Below are 18,821 nucleotides of genomic sequence, written 5' to 3'. Positions count from 1 at the left end.
ATGAATCCCTTGTCAGCCACATCAGTTACAAATATTTTCTTTCATTCTATACATTGTCTTTTCATTTTGTTCATGGTTTCCTGATTTCAACTCTTGATGACTGTTTCCTTTGCTTGTCTCAGGTCCTCTCCTGAACTTTATTTCCCCATTTGTAAGTGAGGAGGCTGCCTACTTCTAAATATTGAAAAAACTAACACACAGATTTGAACCTGGCTTTCTCCCCAGTTGAAAGATTTCAGTGATTCCATGTAGTGGGTGTTTGTCATTCTTCTGGCTACTCAATAGTATCTTTTGATGGAACCAGCTGCATCCTCCTTTCTCCCCTCATTATCTCCCTGTGAGAGTGTTGGTAGAAGGCAGAGCCCCGATTTCCTTCCAGAAGCCCAAAAGACCAGATACACCTTTTTCCCACCCTCTGAAAGATGGAATTGGACTAATGGGATGTTCGTATCAGGCCTTTGGCTCTTGAGGATATGCAGTAAAAAATGAGATGACAGTGAGATAATACTCACTGGTGAAATTTCTTCAAAGTCTAGTACCTGCTCACTGTCCTACCCTTATCATGATGTAGCCAAGTTCAGTTCAGTTCAGTCACTCAGTTGTGTCCAACTCTTTGCGACCCCATGAATTGCAGCATGCCAGGCCTCCCTGTCCATCACCAACTCCCGGAGTTCACTCAGACTCACGTCCATCGAGTCAGTGATGCCATCCAGCCGTCTCATCCTCTGGCGTCCATTCTCCTCTTGCCCCTAGTCCCTCCCAGCATCAGAGTCTTTTCCAATGAGTCAACTCTTCGAATGAGGTGGCCAAAGTACTGGAGTTCCAGCTTTAGCATCAGTCCTCCAAAGAAATCCCAGGGCTGATCTTCAGAATGGACTGGTTGGATCTCCTTGCAGTCCAAGGGACTCTCAAGAGTCTTCTCCAACACCACAGTTCAAAAGCATCAATTCTTCAGCACTCAGCCTTCTTCACAGTCCAACTCTCACATCCATACATGACCACTGGAAAAACCATAGCCTTGACTAGACAGACCTTTGTTGGCAAAGTGATGTCTCTGCTTCTCAATATGCTATCTAGGTTGGTCATAACTTTCCTTCCAGGGAGTAAGGATCTTTTAATTTCATGGCTGCAGTCACCATCTGCAGTGATTTTGGAGCCCCCCAAAATAAAGTCTGACACTGTTTCCACTGTTTTCTCCATCTATTTCCCATGAAGTGATGGGGCCAGATGCCGTGATCTTAGTTTTCTGAATGTTGAACTTTAAGCCAACTTTTCACTGTCCTCTTTCACTTTCATCAAGAGACTTTTTAGGTCCTCTTCACTTTCCGCCATAAGGGTGCTGCCGTCTGCATATCTGTGATTATTGATATTTCTCAAGGCAATCCTGATTCCAGCTTGTGCTTCTTCCAGCCCAGCATTTCTCATGATGTACTCTGCATATAAGTTAAATAAGCAGGGTGACAATATACAGCCTTGACGTACTCCTTTTCCTATTTGGAACCAGTCTGTTGTTCCATGTCCAGTTCTAACTGTTGCTTCCTGACCTGCATACAAATTTCTCAAGAGGCAGATCAGGTGGTCTGGTATTCCCATCTCTTTCAGAATTTTCTACAGTTTATTGTGATCCACACAGTCAAAGGCTTTGGCATAGTCAATAAAACAGAAATAGATGTTTTTCTGGAACTCTCTTGCTTTTTCCATGATCCAGCAGATGTTGGCAATTTGATCTCTGGTTCCTCTGCCTTTTCTAAAACCAGCTTGAACACCTGGAAGTTCATGGTTCACGTATTGCTGAAGCCTGGCTTGGAGAATTTTGAGCATTACTTTACTAGTGTGTGAGATGAGTGCAATTGTGTGGTAGTCTGAGCATTCTTTGGCATTGCCTTTCTTTGGGATTGGAATGAAAACTGACCTTTTCCAGTCCTGTAGCCACTGCTGAGTTTTCCAAATTTGCTGGCATATTGAGTGCAGCACTTTCACAGCATCATCTTCCAGGATTTGAAATAGCTCAACTGGAATTCCATCACCTCCACTAACTTTGTTCGTAGTGATGCTTTCTAAGGCCCACTTGACTTCACATTCCAGGATGTCTGCTCTAGGTGAGTGATCACACCATCGTGTTTATCTTGGTCATGAAGATCTTTTTTGTACAGTTCTTCTGTGTATTCTTGCCACCTCTTCTTAATATGTTCTGCTTCTGTTAGATCCATACCATTTCTGTCCTTTATCGAGCCCATCTTTGCATGAAATATTCCCTTGGTATCTCTAATTTTCTCGAAGAGATCTCTAGTCTTTCCCATTTTGTTGTTTTCTCTATTTCTTTGCATTGATCGTGAGGAAGGCTTTCTTATCTGTCGTTGCTATTCTTTGGAACTCTGCATTCAGATGCTTATATCTTTCCTTTTCTCCTTTGCTTTTCACGTCTCTTCTTTTCACAGCTATTTGTAAGGCCTCCTCAGACAGCCATTTTGCTTTTTTGCATTTCTTTTCCATGGGGATGGTCTTGATCCCTGTCTCCTGTACAATGTCACGAACCTCTGTCCATGGTTCATCAGGCACTCTATCAGATCTGGTCCCTTAAATCTATTTTTCACTTCCACTGTATAATCATAAGGGATTTCATTTAGGTCATACCTGAATGGTCTAGTGGTTTTCCCTACTTTCTTCAATTTAAGTCTGCATTTGGCAATAAGGAGTTCATGATCTGAGCCACAGTCAGCTCCTGGTCTTGTTTTTGTTGACTGTATAGAGCTTCTCCATTTTTGGCTGCAAAGAATATAATCAGTCTGATTTTGGTGTTGACCATCTGGTGATGTCCATGTGTAGTCTTCTCTTGTGTTGTTGGAAGAGAGTGTTTGCTATGACCAGTGCATTTTCTTGGCAAAACTCTTTGCCCTGCTTCATTCCATATTCCAAGGCCAAATTTGCCTATTACTCCAGGTGTTTCTTGACTTCCTACTTTTGCATTCCAGTCCCCTATAATGAAAAGGACATCTTTTTTGGGTGTTAGTTCTAAAAGGTCTTGTAGGTCTTCATAGAACCTTTCAACTTCAGCTTCTTCAGCATTACTGGTTGGGGCATAGACTTGGATTACTGTGATATTGAATGATTTGCCTTGGAAATGAACAAAGATCATTCTGTCATTTTTGAGATTGCATCCAAGTACTGAATTTTGTACTCTTTTGTTGACCGTGATGGCTACTCCATTTCTCCTAAGGGATTCCTGCCCGCAGTAGTAGATATAATGGTCATCTGAGTTAAATTCACCCATTCCAGTCCATTTTAGTTCACTGATTCCTAGAATGTCGATGTTCACTCTTGCCATCTCCTGTTTGACCACTTCCAATTTGCCTTGATTCATGGACCTGACATTCCAGGTTCCTATGCAATATTGCTCTTTACAGCATCTGACCTTGCTTCTATCACCAGTCACATCCACAACTGGGTATTGTTTTTGCTTTGGCTCCATCCCTTCATTCTTTCTGGAGTTATTTCTCCACTGATCTCCAGTAGCATATTGGGCACCTACTGGCCTGGGGAGTTCCTCTTTCAGTATCCTATCATTTTGCCTTTTCATACTGTTCATGGGGTTCTCAAGGCAAGAATACTGAAGTGGTTTGCCATTCCCTTCTCCAGTGGACCACATTGTGTCAGACCTCTCCACCAGGGAGGCCTGGCGTGCTGCACTTCATGGGGTCGCAGAGTCAGACATGACTGAACAACTGAACTAAACTATCTTTTCAGAAAGCACTACTCTGGATTCTGATGCTATTCAAATTGGCAGCATAGAAGAAGGAAGAAATCTCATTTCTTTTTACTAATACCTTCCTTGGTGGCTCAGACGGTAAAGAATCCACCTGTAATGCACGAGACCTGGGTTTGATTCCTGGGTGGGGAATATCCCCTGGAGAAGGAAATGGCAACCCATTCCCTTGCCTGGAGGACTCCATGGACAGAGGAGCCTGGCAGGCTACAATCCATGAGATGGCAAAGAGCTGGACACAATTGAGTTACTAACACTTTCACTTTTCACTTGCTAATCCTAAAAGAAAGCATATAAAGGTCCACAGACCAATGTCACTTGTTCATGTGAAAGTACTAAATATTCACATGGAAACACAAAAGAAAAGATAACAAACCAATTCAGCAGGATATTAAAAATGTAATGTTGTTAGTCATTCAGTTATGACTCTTTGGGACCCTATGGACTATAGCCCACCAGGCTCCTATGTCCATGGAATTCTCCAGGCAAGAATACTGGAGTGGGAAGCCATTCCCTTATCCAGGGGATCTTCCTGAACCCAGGGATCAAAGCTGGGCCCGCAGGTGGATTCTTTACTACTGAGCCACCAAGGTAGCCCATTGTGTCTCATTACCAAGCATTATCTGATTGGAAAAGAAAGATAAAGAGGACTGCAGTGATTCTTTCCACCAAAGGATGTGGTTAAGTCCAGCAGCTTGTGTCCAACTCTTGATCCCAAAATTTACTTGTGTGACAAGTAAGTTTCTTAGGCTCCTGGGACAGGCACTACACTAAGTCCTTGATAAATGAATACCTTTGACAAACCTGAACACCCATGATGTGTCAGGCAACACAGGTCACAGAAAGGTAACTAAAACGCAGAGACAGACTATTTTAGTGGTTAAATGCAACCTGTAGAATCAGGACAGCTTTGTGATCTAGCTTGGACAATTATTAGCTGTATAATGCTGGGCAAGTTTTTAAACCTTTCTGAAAATCAGTTTATTGATCTGATGGTGATAATAATATTCTCTTCCCAGATTTGTTGTGTGGGTTAAACAAAGCAGCCTGTGTAAACTACATATTATAGCACCTGGCATAGAGTAAGGGCTCAAAAAATGTTAACCATGATTATGTTTTTAATGGTTCCTCACATTTGAGACAATTTACAGTGTCTCAAGCACATACACATACATGACTGTGTTTAGTTCTTTTTTGTTAACTTTACATTTAAAAAATTAAAAAATTTTTGGCTGCGCTGGGTCTTCGTTGCTTTATGTGGGCTTTTTCTACTTGTGATGTGTGGGCTTCTCATTGTGGTGGCTTCTCTTGTTGCTGAGCACCGGCTCTAGGTGTACAGGCTTTGGTAGTTGTGGTGAAGGGGCTTAGTTGCTCCACAGCCTGTGGAATCTTCTTGAACCCGGAGTTGAACCCATGCCCCATGAATTGGCAGGTGGATTCTTAACCTCTTAGACCACCAGGGAAGTCCTGTATTTGGTTCTTATCAAACACTGAGGTATTATGGTTATTTAAAAATTTGTCATTTGAGCTAAAGCACATGGAGGCTTAGAGAGGCATTGTGACCACTTTAAAATCACAGCTTCTAAATAGGGGAGCAAGGATTCTAACTCCTAAGTTATGACGTCTTTCTCTTGGAATTTTCTTTGCCTCTTTTCTCCCACCCATCCAGCCATTCAGGAACAGCTGCAACACAAGGGACTCTGATAACAATAATAAGGTTGTAAAGTGTATCAAGGAATAGGGAAGGAGAAGTTCTAGATGAGGGATCTGGAAAGGCTTCAAGGTGACAGTGGAATTAGGGCTTGATAGATGTTTGCTGGTGCCTTATGGGTACATGGTGAGTGGACTAGGGGAGATTTGGCTTCCAGACCTGGCTCTGCACTGGGCTTTCCTGGTGGCTCAGTGGTAATCTCCCTGACAATGCAGGAGACAGAGGTTCGATCCCTGGGTTGGGGAGATCCCCTGGAGAAGAAAATGGCAACCTACTGCAGTATTGTTGCCTATGACAGGGAGAATACTGCCCCCTCCCCTCCCACAGACAGGGAAGCCTGGGAGGCTACTATCCATGAGGTCACAAAAGAGTCCGACAGGACTTAATGAATAAACACCTGGCTCTGCACTAGCTAGCTGTGAGAAACTGAGAAGGTCCTATCCCTTTTCCAGGCGCGTTTCCTAAGGGACTGGTGCAGCGGGACAGGACGGGGCAGTGTAGGGGCTGCTTCCAAGAAGAGAGCGGCAGACAAGTCTGGCAAGCTTGCAGGAGCTGATACAAGAGTCACCAGGCTTCGTGGTGCCTAGGGCCGAGCTGGAGCAGAGCGTGTAAGTCTGTCATGGGCCGTTATGGAAGGCTGTGGGTAGGCGGGGTCCGTGGGACAAGGATGCTCTTGGAGTAAGTCACCTTGGTGCTTGTGAACATCTTGGTGTGATGGAGGCAGAGCCCTGCTGGTTCTGCACTCTGACCGCTAGAGGGCGCTGCCTTCCGGTTGAAGTCTTCCTGAACCCTGGCTTCGGCTCCCTGAGCCGGGCGCGGGGTGGAGCTTGCGGGTTCACCCAGGAAAACCTAGAGGCAGAGGTCTAGGGAAGGGATATGCAATTCCGGGTCTGATGGGTCCTGGGGTCACAGCCTGTACTAGAGTTGCAGCTGGCACTAAATAGCAGGAAAAGTGGTGGGGCGGTAAGTTGGGACATTCTGGGTCCACCACCTGTGTGGGGACAAGTCTTATCTCCCTCATAGAGCAGAGTGGGCAAAGACATGGATGCTGACTAGGTTGGCACCAGACTGGCACTCTCACCTTTTGGCCTTTTCTCGGGGTTTCCTGAACTCCCTTGGCTGCCTAGGGCCTGTGGACTGTCAGTATGGAGTGACTCAGCCACAGCCAGCAGGGCATGGACTCCTTTCCCTGACCTTTTCAAATGGGAGACCACTGAGTCTTGGATTCAGACGCAAGCTTTCTGTGATGGAAGGCACGTTTCTAAATCAGGCTCACGTTCCTTTTGTGTTTCAAGCTGCATCATGGGAATGTGATGATTAAATGGCATGTGAAGCTGTACCCAGGGTTTTCTGGGATATGTGGACTGTTACTGGTGGGGACAAGATTGTAAGGAAGAGGCTCCATTCTCTCCTCTATCAAAGCCCAGACCTAGCCTCTCAGAGGAGCTGGAAGGTTAGCAATCCACTTCACAAACACCTCTGTTTGCAGATCTCCCACAACATTGAAAAAAATGCTTGAGGCCCAGAGACAGGATTTCATCAGTCACCACAACTTCCTTAGAGTAGAGGCAGAGTTGTAAGTCAGCCAAAGTTCAGGCAGGAGACCCTTGGATCACTTGTCTGCTTTCTCAGGCCTCCCACTCTGACCCCTCTCGACACACTAGAGCAGAGGCCTTCTCAACCTTTACATAAATGCGCTATGAACACTTCTGTTGTCTGGTGAAGCCTGTGGATCATCTTCTCAAAATAACGTTTAAAAATTCATAAAATAATATATATAGAATAACAAAGGAAACAAGTTATATAAAAACAGTTGTCCAAACATTAGAAGAATGTGTGATAGAGTGGTGTATGGGCTTTTTAGAAGTAGCATCAGTCTAAATAATTGTAATTTCACAGAAGTGAAGACCATATATGACATATTAAAAAATCTGCAACAAGCCTAAAGAGATTTGTAAATAACTGTAATTTCTATTGATTGCGAATTCTAATGTGGTTTGTTGCCTACCTTCATAATGGAAGCAAATGCTAACTTTCAACTAGAGACTGGTGAAGATAAAGATGTAACGTTTCTCCCTAATTCACTATCTCATGAGTGAATCCATGCACTCCCCAGTTAAGAGGTCCTGCAGGACAGGCTCCTTATTTTGCCTGTGGGGAAACTGAGGCAACCAGGTCTCCTGATTCCTAGGTGAAGGGTCTTCCCACTAAAGTGCATAACTCTGGAACTTGGGAAGAACTATCTCCAAACCAATATCTTCACCCTGGAATTTCCAGGTTTACTCTGCCAGAAACATGCAGTGGCCAAAGCCTCCCTTGTTTGCATCACCCCTAGAGCCTACATCTGGGATGTGAGCTCCCCGCAAGGCACCTCACAGGGCCAGCTCCAAGCTCCATGGAGCCTAGTGTCTTTTCCCAGGCTAGGCTTGGGATCCAGAGGAGAATTGATTCAAGCCTTGCTGACTTTCCTCTGCTAACTGTCTCCTTTTTATTGATAAGAATAACCCTTTGTCATTCATTCCTCAAGACTGAACAGAAGAAAGGAGCCTGGAGGACTTAGAAGTACATAAGCAATTTAGACTTTGGTACAGTTACAGTTTAGACTTTGGTACAGTAACAGTACAGGTACAGTTACTTGAAGGAGTTCACCTGGCTTTCCCTTCCATGAACACACAGTGTGGTTCTTTCCCATTTGAGGAAGTTGTCAGGACAGGGTGTGCCCCTGAATGCCTCCTGGAGAATATTGAGCACGCTGGCTTCGTGGGCGTGAGGAACACTTCTCTTCCCAGGCTCTTGAGGGCAAAGAACATTTTAAGACATGGGGCTTCCCAGGGACCTCACTGGAAGCCTGTCCTTGCCTGACCGGTCCTGTTGACTGTCCCATCCCCGCTCCCAGGCCCCAGGTCCCCACTGGGCCTCTTTACCTCAGGACAGAAGTTCTTTCCTGCTCTCAGGCTGGGGGCTCTGGTGAAAGCTCTGTGAATGAGCTCTCAGCCCTCAACTTGCTCTTCATTTTTGTTCAAGCCCCATCCCCCTCTTCTGTCGTTGCTGGTGCCCTCATTACTGGTATATATGGTCTTTTAACACCAGAGATGAGTTCTTTAGTAGCAATCATGGGTCTTCCTACTTTTCTCTTCCTCCTCCACCCCCACTGTGAAATCTTTTCTTCTCTGTCTCCTCTACCTCCTTCTCTACCACTTTCTCTTTTTCCTTTTTTTTTTGGCCTGTGTTAGAAATAGACTAAGGTGCTGAAAAGGCTAAGAAAAACCACTCTTTGTTTTCTTCACCTTGAGGGACAAAGATTTTTCACTTGGTAGCTCACTATAAGGATAAGACTGAAATTAGAATATCTTAATATCTTGTCACTATAAGGACAGAATGTGCCCTCAAGTATAAAGTAAGGTGCCTAGTCTTTTCTTGAGAGAAGATTTGGCTTAGGAGTAGGACACCGAGGTCCTGATAAAGACATTGGGATCTGAGGTCAATCTCCTCTGGGAAGGCCCTTACCAGGTTATTCTTTCTTCTCCCTCAGCTCTGAAGGTGCCAAAAATTGACTCATGGGAGCATCCTGACCCAGACTAAGTGATGGCATTTTTATGTCTTTATTCTCTATGCTTTTACTTTTTACTTTCCAGATGGGCCTGTTAATCTATGTAGGGCTGTTTCTGCTGACTCCAAATATCCTGAGTCTGCCGTTTGACTCTCTAGACAACGCCTTCCTGTCCTGGGCTCATTCCTAAGCCACATTCCACAATCAGTCTAATTACTGGGTCTTGGCTTAGATGGTAAAGAAACCACCTGCAATGTGGGAGACCTGGGTTCGATCCCTGGGTTGGGAAGATCTCCTGGAGGAGGGCATGGTAACCCATCCAGTATTCTTGCCTGGAGAATTCCATGGACAGAGGAGCCTGGTGGGCTACAGTCCACAGGATTACAAAGAGTCCAACATGACTGAGCTACTAAGCACAGCACAGGACAGAGAACAGAGCTGCTTCAGGATGAAGGGGAAGATGGGCCAGGAGTGATGCAGGGAGGCGGGGGGAGCAAGGGAGATGAGGGGTGATGGCAGTCAAAATGGTCCTATACGTAGAGGTGAGGGGGTGGGTGACTGACCTTATTTCTTCACTCGTGACCCCCTCACCCATTTCTATTCTGTTCTATTCCTCCTCGGTTGTTGATGGCTGGGGAGACTGTGACGATTATTCCTAAACTCTAGATTGTGTACTTTGGTAGAAAAAGCATTGGTCTGAGAATGAGAAACTTTGGGCTCTAACCTCTGCAAGGCTGGGCCAGGCCTTGTGCCAGAGGGGACCCAGCACAACAGGAAGTCCCCTGGCTCTGCAGCAAACTCTCCATGATTGCCAACCAGTGCTGGGCTACCCAGGAGCCCTAATTGGGTTGGGGGAAGTTTTTCATGACTAGAGTCCCTCTCCACTTGTGTGGACAGGGAATTCCTGTTTTGTAGTACTCTGTGCCCCACCCCCAAATAGTAACAGGACTTCTGGAGTTTGAGGTCCTTTCAGTGGACAAGGAAACCATTGTCTGGGCTTTGTCAGGTGAGACATACATCAGGAACATGTTGTTATTCCATTGAAGTATTCAGCTTTCAGTATTCATAATGAGTCAATTCCAGGAGCCTGTGGTATAGAAACCCTTGTTGAGAAGGGAGGTCTTTCATCCCCTTTCCATATCTCTCACCAGCATCCTGGTCACAAGGCCAGCCCACCACGGCCCACAGGACACCTGGCCCTGCTGACATAAACTCTTAAATTGGACCTGGTATCTGGTAACCCAGTATCCTTCTTTGTTGTCCATACAATAGTGGTCAAATTTATGACCTCCTTGTTCCCTAAAAAGGAGATTTGTCCATGCTTGTCTCTGTGGGGTACTTAGAAGGTTGGCTGTGAGGGCATTCAGCATTTCTCATCATCCAGCGATTATATAACAAAGATTGTTATGAATGTGAAGAGGAGTTAAACATAACAGGGCTGTAGATGCATAAAGGTGGGCCCCCTGAGCCCCAACAGCATAGATATGTATTCACACTGGTTACTGCAAAAACCTCAAAGTTTTGCAAAGACCTGAGGGCTAGAAACTGAATCATAGAGGGCTTCTTTCTCACAGTGAGTTGGCATCTGTGCATCTTGTAAATAGTTGCCTAAATCATTTTCCTAAGATGCCGCTTCTGATCCCTCCCCACTGAGCATCATTGTATGGTAGGCACTGGGGGCTGACGTGCCTGAGTGCCGGCCTCCTCTCAGGAGAACACGCTCTGCTGAGGCCCCACCCCTGAGCCAGAGCCGACCGACCGCACCAGGTGCTGCAAGTCACCCAGAAGTGAGAGGACACCCAGGAAGGAAAGCGGGAAGAGAGGCCGACCCGTGCACCAGATACTGCTGGGCACTTTCAGGAAAGGTGACATTTGAATTGAGCATTTAAAGAAGAGAGAATTTCAAAAGGTAAGTGCTTTTCAGATAGAAGAACAACAGGAATGAACCAGGAGTGGGGACACTCGGGGCTTGTTTGGAAACCAGTGAAATGGCTGAGGTGGCTAGAACGTAGGTTGCTTGCTGGCTGGAGGGGCAGCCCCATTGACCACAGTCTCCCAGATGTTTATCTTGTCTGAGGTGAGTCCAATCACACAATTTAACAGCTGATATATTGTTTCCAAGATATTACTATAAAGTGCTCCATGTTAAAAGAAAATCTGGTTAGTTGTTAAATCATACTTGTATCTCACTTCTGTAGAACTGTGAGGTCTTAGAACTGGAAGGGACAAACACAGTCATCTAGTCCAGTCCCTGGCAGGGTGTAGAAGCTTCCTTGTCAGTGGTTCTCAAAATTGAGTGTGTATCAAAATCACCTGGACAGTTTGGTAAAATACACATGTCTGGGCCCAGCACAGAGTTTCTGATTCAGTAGGGTTGCGGTAGGGTCCACGGATCTGGGCTCCTAATAAGTTCCCAGGTGCTGCTGTTGCTGTAATTCTTGACAACTAAGTTATTTAATACTTCTTGAATCCTCGGCTTCCATCTCTAGTTGTGTGTGGCTCCTGACCACTCTCAGCACCCACCCACTATTTTTTGTTGAACCCTCCAGTTGTTTGAAAATTCTCCCTCTTGTTGCCTTCAGAACTGCCTTCCTTTTACTTCCACCCAACCATTGCTCCTAATTCTGCTGAGAGCACCACACAGAACATGTCTGTGGATGGTGGTTGAGTCACAGGCCTGGGCTCATCTCCTTACTCTCCCACTAGGTATGTGACCTTGGGCAAGTCTCTCAGCTTTTCTGGATTTTCCTGATCTGTAGAATGGAAATAATATGTTTCTAAAATATCTAAATAAGATGTTTAGATTGAATGAGAAAGTGTGTATAAAATAATTAGCTTGTTTTTTGGGCACATAGTAAGTACTCAGTAAATGTTGAGTTTTAGCATTACCCGGATTTCCTTCTCCATGTGTGTACGTGCTTAGTCTCTCAGTAGTGTCTGACTCTTTGCGACCCGATAGACTGTAGCCCACCAGGCTCCTCTGTCCATGGGATTCTCCAGGCAATAATACTGGAGTGGATTGCCATTTCTTTCTCCAGGGTATCTTCCCAACCCAGGGACTGAACCCAGGTCTCCCACATTGCAGGTGGATTCTTTACTGTCTGAGCCACCAGGGAAACCCTTCTCTACTGGGATCTCATCAAATCACTGAAGAAAGTTAATCATTTTAGCTAACATTTCTGCTTTCTGGGATAAATATCTTTAGTTTCTTCACCTATTCCTTATGGCACAGTGTCAATATTTCCTTCATTTTTGTTACTCTGCTCCAAACAGAGTCTGGTTTGTACAGTTCCCTTGTCAAGTGTGCCTGGGGCTCAGACCTGCCACTGGCCTCAGCATAGTTGGAGCCTAGTATACTCAGTGCCGCCAAAGATCACTAGCTTTTGTGGCTAACTTCCACATTTCACTTGACCCCATCAGACTTTTAGGCAATGAAATGCCTGAGGCCACATCTGCACATAAGGAAAAATTTGTTATTTTGTCACATTTCCCCTTGAAGCTCCCCTGGCTGCCTCTGCATGGGGCTCTTACTGTGTGTGGGGTGTTGGCTGGGGACATCACTCTGATCCTGGGTCTGACCTGGGGCTTCCGCTTGCTTTGTGACTGCCTTGAGAGCAACCTGGGCAACAGGCCATGTGAAGAAGCATGTCAGAGGCTGACGGAGAAAAGGGATCTACTTCTTTTCTCTGTTTTGGCCTCTGCCTCTCCTGCCTCCATGGGCCTGGTGGGAGACCCAGCGTCTCCCCTGGGGAAGGGTGAACTGACCCCTTTGGTACAGCCAATAGTTTTCTGGAAGGAAATCAAACTTCAGGGCCAGAGGGCATTTAGAGCAAAGCTGTGTAGGCATTTCAATCCCCACCCCCTGCCTCTGTCTCTACTGGCCTCTTGCCCAGAGTCCTTGGTAACATCATGAGGAGAGAGTCAGGGCTGTTTTTTATGGGGATGGCATGGCAGCTTCAGGGGTGTAGGTATTAGGGTGACAGGCAGGCTCTGGGAGCAATGCCTCTCACAGTTTCAATCCCAATTTCCAGTCTGTAGTGAATGGCTTACTGGGAATAATGACCTCAAGTTTTAAACTGAAGGCAGAAAAAAATCTGCCCAAGTCACTGGTGTCAAAAGAGAGTCTTACCTCTTCCTGGTCACAGAGGACACCAGTTCCTTTGCAGCCAGGCCTCCCTCCTGCAGAACTGCTGGCTTGGCAGCCTGACACTGCCACCTGCTCCACATGCTGATCCATATGGCGATATACCAGGTTTTTTCAGGATACAGCAGCCTGGTGGCAGAAATGGCTGCAGTCACAGCTCTGTGTGTCTTCTGGGCTGGGGTGCCCCCTCACTGCCACCACAAAGCCACACTGTGCCATGTGAGCAAATAGGAAGACGGCTCCTTTCTGCAGTTCACTGCCTATTAGACAGCAGAGTCACACAGAATGTGGCTTTGAAGCTGCAGATCCCCATCTTTCTCTGCTTATGGCCTCTTGACAGCTGCTCCACAAGTGGCAGGTGTGAGTTCCAGTCCTGAGCTCTGTTGTAGCTCTGCTTAGCTCTGTCTTTGGCCAAAGGAGTCGAGGAAACTAGCCTCCTGCATTTTGTGACATCTGCACTTCTTCAGCCTTCCTACAGCACCTAGGAATCTCAGGCCTGCTGATGCCCAAGTCTTTGAATCAGGGACTTAGCATTTTGTCCTCCAGAATATTTCCAGGCTGATCTAGGGGAAAGGAAAAAGATACTGTTTAGCAAGGGATCCATTGCTGAGGGTAGGATTTCAGCACTCGTGTAGCTGGGGGCATAGAGGCTGTATACCACCTTATGGCATATCAGTTGGGATCATCTTTAATCTGACTGGGGCTCCTGAGAAGAGGTACTTTCTTCAGTGGATAATGAAGGTGAGTATTGTATGTGTGTGTGTGTTTCTGGCATGTTAAAATTCTAAGCAATGGGGAAAAATAGCATGCACATGAATTAGTTGTTTCTCTTAACTAGAGTGTCAAGAAGTCCTGAGACCATCCTGAAGGAGGCAGTACTTTGAGGCAGGGGTGTCTTTTAAATCATGCCACAGACTTGGGTCCATTAATCTATTCCATGTCTTGATTCTCTCTCACTGGCCTTTCACGCCTGAATGGGATGATCCTCAGTCTCCCTGTGAGGACTGGAGTCAGGCTGAGGCTGTGGCCTTGAAGTCTCTGGCACTTTCCTTGTTTACCTGTCCCTAAGCTTGTCCCTTTGGGGCCCCTGAGAAGCTGGAAACTTCCCAAGGACCGTTGATCCTCCATTTCTGTGTCTTTCAGAAAGAGGTAAGGATAGACCCTAATCGGTATTCCAAGAGTGCCCAGACTTTGATACATTCAGGACCGGAGGACATGGCCAGTTCTTGCTCTGTACCTGTTTCCTGCCCCCGCCCCAACCAGTGGAAAAGTACTGTGTATTCTGACCCCTCAGCTGGGAAAGGGAAGAGGGAGGGAATAACTACTGAAGTATCCTTTGTAGCCTACTTGCAAGTATTAATAAGTCACAGCTCTCTAGGGGTCCTCAGACCTGCCAACCTGCTACCTGGTTGCTGAAAAAACACTAGAAAGTTTAACTCAGCAAACATGTGGAGCCACAGTGTGTGAACCAGCTGAGGACCATGACTTTGCCCTTCCTCCTGCCCATTGCCTGGTACTGCTGTAAAACATTTATCTCAATTCTGTATCTGGACCCTGGCCTAATAAATTCCTCCAAAGGTATGCAGCCTAAACAGAATGCTTCTTTGGGTGTTGGATGAGGCCAGAGTAATCTAGGGAGTAACAGAGGAGATTGTCATAAATATTGACTCAGGGGCAGAAAACTGCTGGAGCTTAAAATATCAGGCTCCGGGTAAGTTAATGAGCTACTAAAAAGACAAGGATAATCAGATCTGAAGTTGGGGTAAAAATATGAACGTATCAGGGATATATCTGAAATGTAAAGGGTGGAGGCTAGAATCTTGTACTAAACCAGGCAGACTGGTGTAGTAGAAGGACATTGGCCTTGGATTTATTTTTTATTGGACTATAGTTGATTTGTAATATTAGTTTCAGGTATACAACATAGTGATTCAATATGTTTATAGATTATAAGCCATTTAAAGTTATTACAAAATAATGGCTATATTTCCCTGTGCTGTACAATATATTCTTATTGCTTACTTATTTTGTACATAGTACTTTTAAACTTTTAATCCCATATCCTATCTTGCCCCTCCCCCCTTTCCTCTCCCACCTGTAACCACTAGTTTGTTTCTACATCTGTGAGTCTGTTTCTGGTTTATTATATTTATTTATTTGTTTTGGTTTTTAGATTCCTCATGTAAGTGATAACACACACAATTTGTCTCTCTCTGTCTGACGTATTCCACTAAGCACAATGCTCTCTAGGTCCATCTGCACTGTTGGAAATGGCAGAATTTCATTCATTTTTATGACTAGTATTCCATTTTATATACCACATTTTCTTCATTTATTCATCTGTTGATGGATACTCAAGTTGATTCCATATCTTGGTTATTATAAACAATGCTGTTATGAACATTGGGGTACATGTATTTTTTTTCAAATTAATGTTTTCACTTTTTCCAAATGTTTGCCTAACAGGAGAATTACTGTATCTATAGTAGTTCTAGTTTTAGTTTTTTGAGGAACTGCCTATTGTTCTCCATAGTGTCTGCACCAGTTTACATTCCCACCAACAGCTGAAAGGTCTCCTTTCTCAACACCTTTTCCAGCATTTATTATTTATAGAATTTCTGATGATAATCATTTTGACAGGTGTGAGGTGGGATTTCATTATTGTTTTGATTTACATTACTCTGATGATTAGTGATGTTGAGTATGTTTTCATACACCTGTTGGTCATCCATATTTCTTCTTTTTTGAAAAATGTCTATTTAGGTCTTTTGCCCATTTTGGAATCAGGATGTTTATTTTGATATTGAGTTGTATGAGCTGTTTATCTGTTTTGGATATTAATCCCTTATCAGTTATATCATTTGCAAATACTTTCTCCCATTCAATAGATTATTTTTTCATTTTGTTGATGGTTTCCTTTACTGTGCAAAGCTTTTAAGCTTTATTAGGTCTCATTTAAAATTTTTTTTCTTTTCTTTTACTTTAGGAGATAGATCAAAAAAATATTCCTACAATTTATGTCAAAGAGTATTCTGCCTATGTTATCTTCTACAAGTTTTATGGTTTCAGGCTTACAATTAGGTCTTTAATTCATTTTGAGTTTATTTTTATATAAGGTATGAGAAAATGTTATAATCTCATTCTTTTGCATGTAGCTCTCCAGTTTTCCTAGCACTGCTTATTGTGGACACTGTCTTTCCCTCATTGTATGTCCTAGATTAATTGCCCTCGTGTGTGGATTTACTCCTGGGCTCTGTGTTCTGTTCCAGTGTATGTCTTGTGCCAGTACCATACTGTTTTGATTACTGTAGCTTTGTAGTACAGTCTATAGTCTGAAGCTAGGGGTGATAATTTCAGCTTTGTTCTTTTTTCTCAAGATTGCTTTGGCAATTCAGGGTCCTTTGTGGTTCCATATAGATTTTAGGATTATTTGTTCTAGTTCTGTGAAAAAGGTCATGGGTATTTTGATATGGATTGCATTAAATGTGTAGATTACTTTGGGTAGTATGGACATTTCAACAATATTAATTCTTCCAACTCAAGAGCATGAGATAACTTTCTATTTATTGGTATCATTAATTTTTTCATCAGTGTTTTGTAGTTTCCAGTTATTTCACCTCCTTCATTAAGTTTACTCCTTGGTACTTTATTCTTTTTGATGAAATTTTGAACAAGATTGTTTTCTTATTTTCTCTTTCAGATAGTTCATTATTAGTGTATAGAAAAATAGCAAATTTCTATATATTTACCTTGTATCCTGCAACTTTACCAAATTCATTTATTAGTTCTAACAACTTTCTGTGGAAACTTCAGGGTTTTCTAGTGTCATTTGTTGTCATTGTTATTCAGTCTCTCAGTCATGTACCACTCTTTGCAACCCCATGGACTGCAGCATGCCAGGTTTCCCTGTCCTTCACTGTCTCCTGGAGGTTGCTCAAACTTATGTCCACTGAATTGATGATGCCATGCAAATGTCTCATCCTCTGTGACCCCCTTCTCCTCCTGCCCTCAATCTTTCCCAACATCAAGGTCTTTTCCACTGAGTTGGCTCTTCACATCAGGTAGCCAAAGTATTGTCAAAGTATTATCTAAGTGTAATGTCATCTGCAAATAGTGAATTCTACTTCTTCCCTTCTAATTTGGATGCCTTTTATTTCTTTTTCTTTTCTGATTGCTGTAGCTAGGACTTCCAATACTATGTTAAATAGAAGTGGTGAGAGTGAGCATCCTTGTCTTATTCTTGATCTTGGAGGAAAGGCTTTCAGCTTTTCACCATTCAGTATGCTGTTAGTTGTGGGTCTGTCATAAATGTCCTTTATTATGTTGAGATATATTCCCTCTATACTAACTTTGATGAGACTTTAAAATGAATGGATGTTGAATTTTGTCAAACGTTTTTTCTGTGTCAATTGAGATGATCATGTGATTTTTATCCTTCCTTTTGTTAATGTGTTTTATCACACTGATTGATTTGTAGATATTAAACCATCTTTGTATCCCTAAAATCACAAGGTTTTTATTCATGGCTCTGCTCTGAACTTGAGGTTAATTGACTTGGTTAAGTCACTTCATCTCTTTGAGTCTTTTTACATAGTAAAAAAATTGAATTGGTACAACTCAATAACAGAAAATCAAGCAATCTGATTAAAAAATGGGCAAAGGACTTGAATACACATTTCTCCAAAGAAGATATACAAAAGTTTAATAAGCACATTTCTATTCTTTCAGGAAATACAGATCAAAACCATAATGAGATGTCATTTCACACCCATTAGGATGACTGTTATTTAAAAAATACAGAAAATATCAAGTGTCAGTGAAGATACAGAGAAATTGGAAGCTTTGTGCATTGTTGATGATAATGCAAGTAGAGCAGCTGCTGTGGAAACACAGTATGGCAGTTCCTCAAAAAATTAAACATAAAATTGCCATACAATCCAGCAAATACACTTCTGGGCATATACTCAAAAGCACTGAAAGCAGGAACTCGAACAGATGTCTGTACACTCATGTTCATAGCAGCATTATTCACAATAGCCAAAAGTAATCCACTCAACACTGAGTGAATACATAAAATATGGTGTATACACACAATGGAATATTATTCAGTCTTGAAAAGGAAAATTCTAATACATGCTAAACATGGATAAACCTTGAAGATATTTGCTAAGTGAAATAGGCCAGTCACAAAAAGACAAATACCATGTGATTCCACTTGTACAAGGTACCTAGAGTAGTCAAATTCATAAAGACAAAGAGTAGAATGGTGGTTGCCAGATAAAAATAAAAATGGACAGTTGTTTAATAGACGTGTAGTTTCAGTTTGGAAAGATAAAGAGGTTCTGGAGATGGATGGTGGTGATTGTTGCACAACACTGTGAAAGTACATAATGCCTCTGACACTAAAAAATGGTTAAAATGGTAAATTTTATGTTATGTATGCTTTTACCACAATAAAAACAATTGAGGTGGAGAGATCCAAGATTCTTGAAGTATGCCAATGCCAAGATAGAGATCCCTTCCAATTGTGGATACTGTGTTGCCACCTGAGCAGGCATCACCCCAAGTTCTGACTGCTGTTTGGACATTACATAACAGAATCCCTGGATGAAGACAAATGAACTACAACTGCACACAACAACACGGATGAATC

General features: G+C 43.4%; 1 protein-coding gene across 2 annotated transcripts in view; it reads left to right on the top strand.

Moving 5' to 3' along the window:
• The first annotated feature begins 773 nt into the window (after positions 1 to 773).
• The window catches only part of PDZK1 (PDZ domain containing 1), a 73,276-nt gene continuing 55,228 nt past the window's right edge, over positions 774 to 18,821 (top strand). The window contains exon 1 of one of the 2 annotated variants that reach the window (XM_086392257.1): positions 774 to 6,082. The gene's annotated coding sequence lies outside the window, so the exon portion shown is untranslated. Of the gene's footprint in view, positions 6,083 to 10,765; positions 10,934 to 18,821 lie in introns of those variants that run through there. The other variant, XM_086392251.1, reaches the window with a different exon arrangement.

The sequence above is a fragment of the Bos grunniens genome, chromosome 3 (genome assembly GCF_055505025.1).
Source record: "Bos grunniens cultivar Pamir isolate PY7600 chromosome 3, Bosgru_T2T1.0, whole genome shotgun sequence".
Lineage (NCBI taxonomy): Eukaryota > Metazoa > Chordata > Mammalia > Artiodactyla > Bovidae > Bos > Bos grunniens.
Note: the sequence above shows the minus strand (reverse complement) of the source record. Positions and strands in the feature narration are given on the sequence as shown.